The sequence below is a fragment of the Leucopleurus acutus genome (genome assembly GCF_964270905.1).
Source record: "Leucopleurus acutus genome assembly, chromosome: 14".
Lineage (NCBI taxonomy): Eukaryota > Metazoa > Chordata > Mammalia > Artiodactyla > Delphinidae > Leucopleurus > Leucopleurus acutus.
Window position 1 is genome coordinate 38,178,958 of NC_139156.1, and position 11,713 is coordinate 38,190,670.

The following is an 11,713-nucleotide window of genomic DNA, read 5'->3' on the forward strand; positions in this document are numbered from 1 at the left end:
GCTGCAGCCATCTTGCAACCAGAGAGGAGCCAGCTTGAAAACAAAGCTAACACAATGAGGTCACACAGCAGAAAATTAAAAGAACCTGAATCCTTGATAATCCTAATGAGCTGATGGATTAAACCTGGAGTATACCTACCATGGGTTTCTGTCATCTCAAGTAATAAATGCTTTTACTGTTTAAACCAATGTTTCATTATTTTCTGTAGAAAGCCAATTGGGGTAAGTACCTATTAACCCCACTTAACCACTTAGGATGTCCTTTCAGTGCTTTTCTTGATTGTGCTTAAGTCATCTGAGAATAACAGAAAATCACAGGTGGTGATTTTCTGATTCCAACCCTTTAGATATTACTTTGGTTCTCATTCTGAATGATCATAGTTAATAAAGCATAGAAAGCACTGGGAAGAGTAGGAAGTAGTTGGGTAGGATGAGATATCTGGTGATGGAGGTGATCCTGGTCGGGTAAGATGAAGTGTAAGCTAAGCAGGAGATGCAAATGAAAACAGAAGGCAACTATTCTTTTTTTTGGGGGGGTGGTGGTGGTGGTATTCTAACCTTTATTATTTTTTAATTTTTTAATTTAATTTCGATTTTATATTGGAGTATAGTTGATTTACAGTGTTGTGTTTCAGGTGTACAGCAAAGCAATTCAGTTTTACATAAACATATATACATTCATTTTCAGATTCTTTTCCTATATAGGTTATTACAGGTTATTGAGTAGAGTTCCCTGTGCTATACAGTAGGTCCTTGTTGATTATCTGTTTTATACATCTTAGTGTGTATATGTTAATCCCAAACTCCTAATTTATCCCTCGCCTCCACATTTCCCCTTTGGTAACCGTAAGCTTGGTTTCAAGATCTGTGAGTCTGTTTCTGTTTTGTAAATAAGTTCATTTGTATCATCTTTTTATTAGGTTCTACATATAAGTGATATCATATGATATTTGTCTTTCTCTGTCTGACTTACTTCACTTAGTATGATAATCCCCAGGTCCATCCATGTTGCTGCAAATGGCATTATTTCATTCTTTCTTTATGGCTGGGTAGTATTCTATTGTGTATATGTACACAACTTCTTTATCCATTCCTCTGTCAATGGACATTTAGGTTACTTCCATGTCTTGGCTATTGTGAATAGTGCTGCAATGAACATTGGGGTGTATATATCTATTTGAATTATGGTTTTCTCTGAATATATGTCCAGGAGCAGGATTAACTGACCATAGGGCCATGGGTTTATTTCTGGGCTTTCTATCCTGTTCCATTGAGCTATATTTCTGTTTTTTGTGTGTGCCTGTACCATACTGTTTTGATTACTATAGCTTTGTAGTGTAGTCTGAAGTCAAGGAACCTGATTCCTCCAGCATTGTTTTTCTTTCTCAGGATTGCTTTGGCTATGTAGAGTCTTTTGTGTTTCTATACAAATTTAAATTTTTTTCTACTTCTGTGAAAAATGCCATTGATAATTTGATAGGGGTTGCATTGAATCTGTAGATAGCCTTGGGTAGTATAGTCATTTTGACAATATTGATTCTTTCAATCCAAGAACATGGTATATCTTTCCAACTGTTTGTGTCATCTTTGATTTCTTTCATCAGTGTCTTATAGTTCTCAGAGTACAGGTCTTTTACCTACTTAGATTTATTCCTAGGTATTTTATTCCTTTTGATGCAATGGTAAATGGGATTGTTTCCTTAATTTCTCTTTCTGATATTTCATTGTTAGTGTTTATGGATGCAAGAGATTTCTGTGCATTAATTTTGTATCCTGCAACTTTACTGAATTCATTGATGAGCTCTAGTAGTTTTTTGGTAGAATCTTTATGATTTTCTATGTAAAGTATCATGTCATCTGCAAACAGTGACAGTTTTACTTCTTCTTTTCCAATTTGTATTCCTTTTATTTCTTTTTCTTCTCTGATTGCTATAGCTAGGACTTCCAAATCTATGTTGAATAAAAGTGGTGAGAGTGGACATCCTTTTCTTGTTCCTGATATTAGATGAAATGCTTTCAGCTTTTCACTGTTGAGAATGATGTTAGCTGTGGGTTTGTCATATGTGGCAGAAGGCAATTATTCTGAACAGACCCTTAGAAAGCCAGTCTTAGGGACATAAGAGCCATATCTTTGGGGAGAGTTGTGAAACCCACATTATACTAATGTTCTTCTCTCCAGGAGAGAAGTCAGTGTTCATGGGATATCACAGGGTTCTTGTCATGCTTGTCTTCTTCAGAAACAGACCTAAGTTCTGATGTGTCTCATGATGACATGATGATCTAAAAATGAGAAGCTTGATTTTAATTTTTCCTGTAAATATGCAAGAGGTCCATGGTATTGCTCTCTTTCAGCCTGGCACAAGTCTCATAAACTAGAAGATAACCTTAACATTCAATCTATGGTAGTTCTCCCCCATGACCTTTGCCCTTTTCTAAACATATTCGTAAAGACATAGTAATATTCTACTGTGAATTATATGAGAGCTCTTAACATGGATTTAAACAGTAAATTTAACAAATAGGCTGCTCTTTGCCTGATGACTCAGAGGTTGTTAATTATTCTTCAATTTTAGGCATTTGGAAGAAAAAATTAATTCCTTAATATATTGTATTCAATTGAGTTCAAACCATAAAGAGGAAAGAAATAATAAGAATTAGAGTAGAAATAAATGAAATAGAGAATAGAAAAACAATAGAATCAATGAAACCAAATATTGATTCTTTGAAAAAAATCAACAAATTGAGAAACCTAAAGATTAAGAAAAAAAAGAATACTCAAATTACTAAAATCAGAAATTAAAGAGGGAACATTACTACTGACCTTACAGGAATAAAAAGCATTATAAGAGAATACTATGAACTCTATGTGCCAATAAATCAGATAACCTGGATGAAATGGACAAATTCCTAGAAATACATAAACTACCAAAACTAAAGAAGAAATAGAAAATCTGAATAGACCTATAACAAGTAAGAAGATTGGATTAGCAATAGAAAATATCCCAACACAGAAAAGCCTAAGACCAGATGACTCCATTCGGTGAATTCTACAAACATTTAAAGAATAAACATGACTACTTCTCAAACTCTTCCAACAAATAGAAGAGGAAAGAATACTTCTTAACTCATTGTATGAGGCTGATATTATCCTAATACCAAAACCAGACAAAAAGACACTACAAGAAAAGAAAACTACAGACCAGTTTTTCTTGTGAATTTATTGATAGATACAAAACTCCTCAATAAAATGCTAACAAATAGAATTCAGCAGCATGTTAAAAGGATTATACACCAGGACCAAGGGGGATTTATCCCAGAAATGCAAGTGTAGTTCAACACACAAAATCAGTCAGTGTAATTCACCACATAAATAGAATGAAGGAGGGGAAGCACATGACCATCTCAATTGATGTTGAAAAAGCATTTGACAAAATCCAACATTCCTTCATTATAAAACACTCATTAAACTAGAACTAGAAGGGAACTTTCTCAACATGATAAAGGCTATATATAAAGAACTCCCAGGTAACATCATCCTCAAGGGAAAAATACTGAAAGCTTTTCCCCTAAAATCTGTGTTGGGTGTTTGAAAGTCAAACATTCAGAAACCATTAGATGTTCTTTAAAAAAGAGTCCATTTTGGGGGCTTCCCTGGTGGCACAGTGGTTAAGAATCCGCCTTCCAATGCAGGGGACACGGGTTCAAGCCCTGGTCTAGGAAGATCCCACATGCTGTGGAGCAACTGAGCCCGTGCGCCACAACTACTACGCCTGTGCTCTAGAGCCCTCGAGCCACAACTACTGAGCCCACGTGCCACAACCACTGAAGCCCGTGTGCCTAGAGCCCGTGCTCCACAACAACAGAAGCCACTGCGATGAGAAGCCCATGCACCGCAACGAAGAGTAGCCCCCGCTCGCCACAACTAGAGAAAACCCACGTGCAGCAATGAAGACCCAATGCAGTCAAAAATAAATAAACCAAAATTTATTTAAAAAGAAAAAGAATCCATTTTCTTAAAGTTTCTGGAAAAAAGAATGTTCTCGGGCTTTCCTGGTGGCGCAGTGGTTGAGAGTCCGCCTGCCAATGCACGGGACGCGGGTTCGTGCCCCGGTCCGGGAAGATCCCACACGCCGCGGAGTGGCTGGACCCGTGAGCCATGGCCGCTGGGCTTGCACGTCCGGAGCCTACGCTCCGCAACGGGAGAGGCCACAACAGTGAGAGGCCCGCGTACCGCAAAAAAAAAAAAAAAAAAAGCATGTGCTCCTCTGTATTAAAACCTCTTCATAATGAACATTGCTACATTGTACATTAGGCACAAGTATTATTGAAGTTTTAAAAGAATTGTTATTGTTCATGCAACTGGAGTATTTAATGTTTATTTCATAAATACATTTTGCAAACAATAGGAAATCTAGAGGACATTCTTTGAAGTATGAAGCAGTGGTGCTTAATTTTGGGGTACTTTTATTTATCTTCTGTTTTACACATGAATACGATAAAACCTTTTTTAAGAAATTCAAAATTTTTAAGGAGAATGCAGAAAAGCATTTGATGATCTGGGATGTAGATGAGGGGTGGCTTTTTTTTTTTTTTAAGTCCTTTCTAGACTCTTAATGTTTGGGCCAATTACTGTGATGGAGTTTCTGCCCTCAGACCAAATCCCAGTGATAAGATATCTGTTCTTCACATGAGCAATAACTGGAGTACATAGGATAAAACAAAATATTAAATGTCTGTCACAGTATAGAAGAAGTGAGGAAAGTGTAAAGTGATAAGGTGCTAGTCACCTCAGAGTGGTCAGTTCAGATATGGTGATGCAGCAGAGTAGAAACTTGTCAGAAAAGAAAGGTGTCAGGCAGGAGATAAATATGTGCCCACATTATCCAATGTCAAGAGCTGAAAACTGTTTTGAATTTTTATCCTGAAGATAGAAATGACATCCTTATGAGAAATTGAACATTAAATAGATATGTATTAAACCGGTTTTGCTTGTTGACACATTTGTTTATTTATTTGACAGTTACTGAGTGGCTACGTGGTAGTTTTTAGGCCTTAGAATTAACCTAAGGCAAAATTGTGAAGTAAAAATTTTCATTTCAGTCATTTTCCCTCTTTATACTGGTGCTCTTTTTTGGATTCTTCAGCCTTCCTTTTCCTCCCTCAGGCTTTGGAGCTTAGAAACTAATAACATTAAAGCTCCGGTGACAGGAGTGACAGGACTCTAGGATAAAAGATGGTTGTGTTCAGAGGAAGAGAATGTGTGTGTTTAGGAAAGAAGCAGCACCAAGTTGTAAATTCTACTACCTGTGGATAGGTAGAATTATGGTGTACTTTATATTCTTTTTGCTTTTCTACTGTAATGATATGCCTTGCTTTCATAATACATGAAAAAGAGTACATATAAGAAAAGTAACAGCAAAAGGAATGTGTTAAAAATTATTTCTACCATTTCAGTTTTTTTCTTTCTAATTCATTTTTTAGTCCATCAGGCCTGCTTTGCTTGTTTGGCAATGTCCTTTAAATTGTTTAAAAACTTTTCCAAATTGGTAAAAGCTTAATGTTTCCAAGTACTACAGACTTTTATAACTATTATGCATCATGCAAACATCATGAGGTGTGGTATGAGGCAATGAACATTTTAAGTTGCTTTAAAATTTAAGTATTGGACATTTAGGGTGCTCTCAACTTTACACAGTTACCAATGGAGTTGAACAAATATAACTGGTCAGTATTTTTAACCAAATATTTTGACTAAATCATCGCATTGCTTTGGAGTCTTGAAGGATACAATATACCATGAAGGAAAAGCATAGAGTAGATTAGGATGTGACTGTGCACAACTAAAACGGTACTTTGTCATTTTCCTTTTTCTCATTTTTGAAAGTAGTTGATAGCTACTTTTTCTTTTTCCCTTTCTTTCTCTCAGCGTATGAAGATTACCATTATAAAAGCAAGAGGTGAAGTTATCTGCAAATATACAAACTTGTATCTATCCATTGGGTCTTCCTGCTGCAGATGACTCTCTTGCATTTTCAGATATTCCTTCTCATGTTTCTTCAGTTTCTTGGTTTGTACCTTAATATTGTAAGCCTGCTCTGTTATACTTCTTGCATTTTCCTCTGCCTTGTATCTCTGAATAACTTTAGAAAGCTGAACTCTGAAGAACTGTAAAGTACCTTCGGAATCAGCTTGCAGAAGATCTTCCTTTGAGGTCTTTAGGAGAGCCAAGGCTACGTGAAAGGTTATGTTCAAACCCTCACAAAGTGTAAGTCAATGATGTGGAAGACCATGCAGAGTGGGAACTTGTCAGTAAAAGGAGTGAGAAACCACTGGGATGCACACATATGAGCTTCCAGGTTCAGATTAGAAAAATGGTCGTGGAGGTCCAGTAACTGCTCTTGCATTAGTCTTTCCAGCTGATACAATTTGCAGTGAAGGTCTTCAAAGCTGTTTTTGCAGAAGTCTCATAAATCATAGTCATTCATGATTTTCACCAAAACACAGAATGCTTATTCCTCTGGCAAATGCAGCTGCGATACAGCAGCAAGAAAAGACTGCCCTTGACAGTACCCAGTGTCTTTGTTGTAGACAGAGTAGGCCTTGCAAATCTTGTAGAGCGATTCCTGGCCATCTCCTCTGGTATCTTTGAAGTAATCATGTGCAGGAAATGTCTGATGAATATATCTCTAGTAATAACACTCTCCTGGGCTGAGTACATTGTGATAAGAAATTGATATCTATTGAGCATTGTCTGGTTGTCATGGCAGCCTGCTAATAATTACCATACCTCTGCCCTCAATGCTTCAGGAACAGCACTCTTCACCACAGTGGATAGCCCTTTCTGTCATGCACCAAGGTTATTGTGCCATCTTCCTAACAATTCTCCCCAAGAATATAGGATCTTCTCAGGACAATGCTTAGAACATCACCTGTTCCACTTGAGAGTTCATTATCACTCTTCTCTTCTGCTTCATCCTCCTAGGGTGACACTGGACCCCATCTGCTAGTAGCAGTGTGATTCGTTCCTCCTTCTCAGACTCTTGCTGTAGACTTACCACCTCATCTATTGCATTTCCAGCATTTTGGTATGACCTTTTCCCTCAGACTGTTTCAACCTCATGAAGAAAGTCTCTGTGAAAGTCTTTCTGCTAAAATGCCAAAATCACTTATTTGCAGGGTACACATGTACTGCTGTCTCCAGGTGAAAATAGACAGGCTCCATCACGTCCATGACTACCATATCCATTGCCACAGTCCTATACACTCATTTATCTTTTGGAGTTTCTTCATTAAGTGCCAGAAATATTGGTTCATTGGTGTTCCACATGCCGGTGATAACATAAGCTCTTCCATCATAGCTCTTTCCCATGGCTTCCATATCCAGTAAATAAATGTCACAGTTCTTCACATTTCAACCTGGGTTTAATAAGATTCTAAAGCATCTTTCAGCAGCTAATTCTTTGTTAGAAAGTTGCTGCGCTGTAATCACAACCTTCTTTTCTGTTCCTTGTTTTAATTTGACAGTATTTAATTGACAGTATTTTTTAAAGTTTAATATTAGTATAAAAGATTATAAAGTGAGGAGTAAAAGTCTTCCTCTATCTAATTTCCCCTATTCAAATTTCCAAAGGTAAAACCATTGTTTCTTCTATAACCAGGCATTTGCTATTAGAATGCAAACATATGTATATCTATGTGTGTAAATATGTATCTATGTACACACACACACACACGCACACACACACACGGGATTTTGTTAATGGTTCCACAGCATTCATTGTATGGTTGTACCATAGTTATTTAACGAGTCCCCCCATGATGACATTTATTTGTTTATTTATTTATTTATTTTATTTATTTTTTAACATCTTTATTGGGGTATAATTGCTTTACAATGGTGTGTTAGTTTCTGCTTTATAACAAAGTGAATCAGTCATACATAAACATATGTTCCCATATGTCTTCCCTCTTGCGTCTCCCTCCCTCCCACCCTCCCTATCCCACCCCTCCAGGCTGTCACAAAGTACCGAGCCAATATCCCTATGCCATGCGGCTGCTTCCCACTAGCTATCTACCTTACTACGTTTGTTAGTGTGTATATGCCCATGACTCTCTCTCGCCCTGTCACAGCTCACCCTTCCCCCTCCCCATAACCTCAAGTCTGTTCTCTAGGAGGTCTGCGTCTTTATTCCTGCTTTACCCCTAGGTTCTTCATGACATTTTTTTCCTTAAATTCCATATATATGTGTTAGCATACGGTATTTGTCTTTTTCTTTCTGACTTACTTCACTCTGTATGACAGACTCTAGGTCTATCCACCTCATTACAAATAGCTCAATTTCGTTTCTTTTTATGGCTGAGTAATATTCCATTGTATATATGTGCCACATCTTCTTTATCCATTCATCCGATGATGGGCACTTAGGTTGTTTCCATCTCCGGGCTATTGTAAATAGAGCTGCAATGAACATTTTGGTACATGACTCTTTTTGAATTTTGGTTTTCTCAGGGTATATGCCCAGTAGTGGGATTGCTGGGTCATATGGTAGTTCTATTTGTAGTTTTTTAAGGAACCTCCATACTGTTCTCCATAGTGGCTGAACCAATTCACATTCCCACCAGCAGTGCAAGAGTGTTCCCTTTTCTCCACACCCTCTCCAGCATTTATTGTTTCTAGATTTTTTGATGATGGCCATTCTGACTGGTGTGAGATGATATCTCATTGTAGTTTTGATTTGCATTTCTCTAATGATTAATGATGTTGAACATTCTTTCATGTGTTTGTTATTTGTTTATTTATTTATTTATTTTTGGGGCTGTGTTGGGTCTTTGTTGCTGCGTACAGGCTTTCTCTAGTTGGGGTGAGCAGGGGCTACTCTTCGTTGAGGTACACAGGCTTCTCACTGCAGTGGATTCTCTTTTTGTGGAGCACGGGCTCAGTAGTTGTGGCTCTAGAGCTTAGTTGTTCCGTGGCATGTGGGATCTTCCTGGACCAGGGCTTGAACCCATGTCCCATGCATTGGCAGGTGGATTCTTAACCACTGTGTCACCAGGGAAGTCCTCGTGATGACATTTAGATGGTTTCCTGTTATACACTACCTCAAGCAATGTTGCAGTAATCATATATACTTGTATATGAGTTTATGTGTAAGGTAAATTTCTAAAAGTGGAATTTCTAAGTTAACAGGTGTTTCACCATCAATAGATGTTACCAAGTTGTTCTATAAGAATGTTATACCAGTTTACACTACCACCAACAGTTTATGGGAATGTCTTGTTTCCCTTCCCTCTGGCCAACACTGAGCATCATCAATCTTTTTAATCTTTGCCAGTGTGAGAGATGAAAAATGATATCCCACTCCTGGCTTTTATTTTGTTTAGAAGTGTTAATATGAAAAGTCTTAGTGATTGATGAAACCATACAGCAATAAGTAAAGTACGAAAGAATGTGTTAAATTGAAACTACCACTGTGAACCATAGAAAGCAGTCCAGTGCAGCCACAGTAGCAGCACTTTTGCTTATCACCAGTGCTTATAAATATACCTCTGGAGCCCATAGTTTGACCTCTAATGTCATTCTCTTCTAGAGGAAACCAAGATTTTTGAGGATAGTTAATTTCATGCCCTTCAGCAGGAAAAAAATCAGGAAGCATCCAGGAATTCCTGTTTTGTTTTGTTTTTTTCAAGGAAGTCAGGATGTTCTTGGGATCATTAGAGGCAACTCTAAAAAAGCCAAACAGGCCAGTTTAAGGGGGTTCCTTTTAACCAAGTTGAGGCAATGTGATCATAAAAAAATTATAATAATCATGTTAAATTAGAACTCATTGAATTTTTAAAAGACCATAAGTTTCTAATAATGCCCCAAAGGAAAATTTATACAAGGTATAAAGATGATAGTCGTAATATAAAAAAGTGAATAGATTATGTTTAGCTTCTGTTAATTCTAGTAAGTAGGAAAATGCTTATTATATAATACAGTGTTAATATTATAATATAATAATATTTCTATTAAGTATATTCATTCATAAAGAAGAGGTAAGTTTCTGTTTCAGTGTGAACAGAAAGAATGAACCATTTGTGAATTTTTTCCAACAGTTCTGAAAAGAAAGGAAACTGTATCAAACAAAAGAAGGGCCAGTTAGCAACTGGGCGGGCAGTTAAACAGATTAGCACCACTGGTCACATACAGTAACCATTTAAATGAGAATCCAACAGTGTATTTCAAGATGTGCTTCAAGATGACAAATCAGACAAATGTCCGCCCAAACGAAAGCTAACTGCACACACGCATTCTCTTATCTGCCTGGTAATAAAACATTTAGATGACCTTATAATTATAATGAAGTTCTATTAAGACATACATAAGTTTCCAAGTATACCAACATACCATGTCAATAATCATCATGAAAGGATAAAAATTAGGTACAGCCAGCTTACAGAATGCCTCAATTATAGTAAAAAAACTGCATTTTCTAAAATTGAAATCTATACATATGATATATATGAAGGATAATGATGTAAGCTGAATAAAGTTCCTCAAGATGTCCATGTTCTAATTCTCCAGAACCTGTGAATTTTACTTTACATGGCAAAAGGGATTTTGCAGATGTGATTAAGAACCTTGAGATGGGGACTATTTTGGATTGGCCAGGTGAGCTGATATAATCACAGCGCTCCTTGTAAGACAGTCAAAGGAGTTCAGGTCAGAGAAGAAGAGGATGTGATGCTGGAAGAAGAAAACATAGCACGATGCCTTGAAGATGGAGATAGGGGCCACAAGTAAAGAAATACAGCAGGCCACTAGAAGCTGAAAAAGTCAAGGAAATAGATTCTCCTCTTAGAGTCTCCAGAAAGAACCAGCCCTGACAATACCTTGATGTTAGCTCAGTGAAATTGATTTCGAACTTTTGAACCCCAGAACAGTAAGAGAACAAATTTGTATTGTTTCAAACCACTAAATTTGTGGTAATTTGTCTTGTGAATGGCAGTCTTCTACCTGTATTTTCACATACTCTACTGTGTCTGTCTATTTGCAAATTTCCTCTTCTTACAGGGCTACCAGTCAAATTGGCTTAGGGCCCACCCTAATGACCTCATTTAACTTAATCATCTCTTTAAAGATGCCTCTCCAAATACAGTGGCATTCTAAGGTACTGGGGATTAGGACTTCAACATATGAATTTTTGGGGGGTGGGGTGCACAATTCAGTCCATAACAATATATAAGATTAATAAATGGTAGTGAATTCTTCCTCTCTACACAGAGAAGGTCTGGAACATTAAAGAACATAAAAGAGTTCCCAAAAGAGACCACATTCCTCTCAGAGTATCAGTGTTCCCCAAAACTATGATGTGTCCTTCCATATTGAAATAAGCTTTCGTGAATTCTTTATAGAAAGAAAAAAATACACTATCACCCCTACTTCATTTTATTTTTAATTTTCAAAAGTAATTTATGATGCTAGTAATGACCAATTGGAAATGGCAATTTTAAAACAATACCATTTATTGCAATAGTATTATTAGTCAGTGTCCTCCAGAGAAACAAAACCAATGGGATCTGTATAGACAGAGCGAAAGAAATAGATTTATTTGAAGGAATTGGCTCCCAATTATGGAAGCTGACAAGTCCAAAATAGGCAGGGAGGGCTGGCAGGCTGAAGACCTAAGGAAGAGCAGGTGTTGTAGTTTAAGTCCAAAAGCTGTCTGCTGCA

General features: G+C 37.1%; 1 pseudogene across 1 annotated transcript; it reads right to left on the minus strand.

Annotated features, from left to right (window-relative positions):
• Positions 1-5,922: 5,922 nt before the first annotated feature.
• On the minus strand, positions 5,923-7,513 carry LOC309971782 (rab GTPase-activating protein 1-like; annotated as a pseudogene). Its single transcript has one exon. The product of its transcript is annotated as a rab GTPase-activating protein 1-like (transcript).
• Between the last annotated feature and the right edge of the window lie 4,200 nt (positions 7,514-11,713).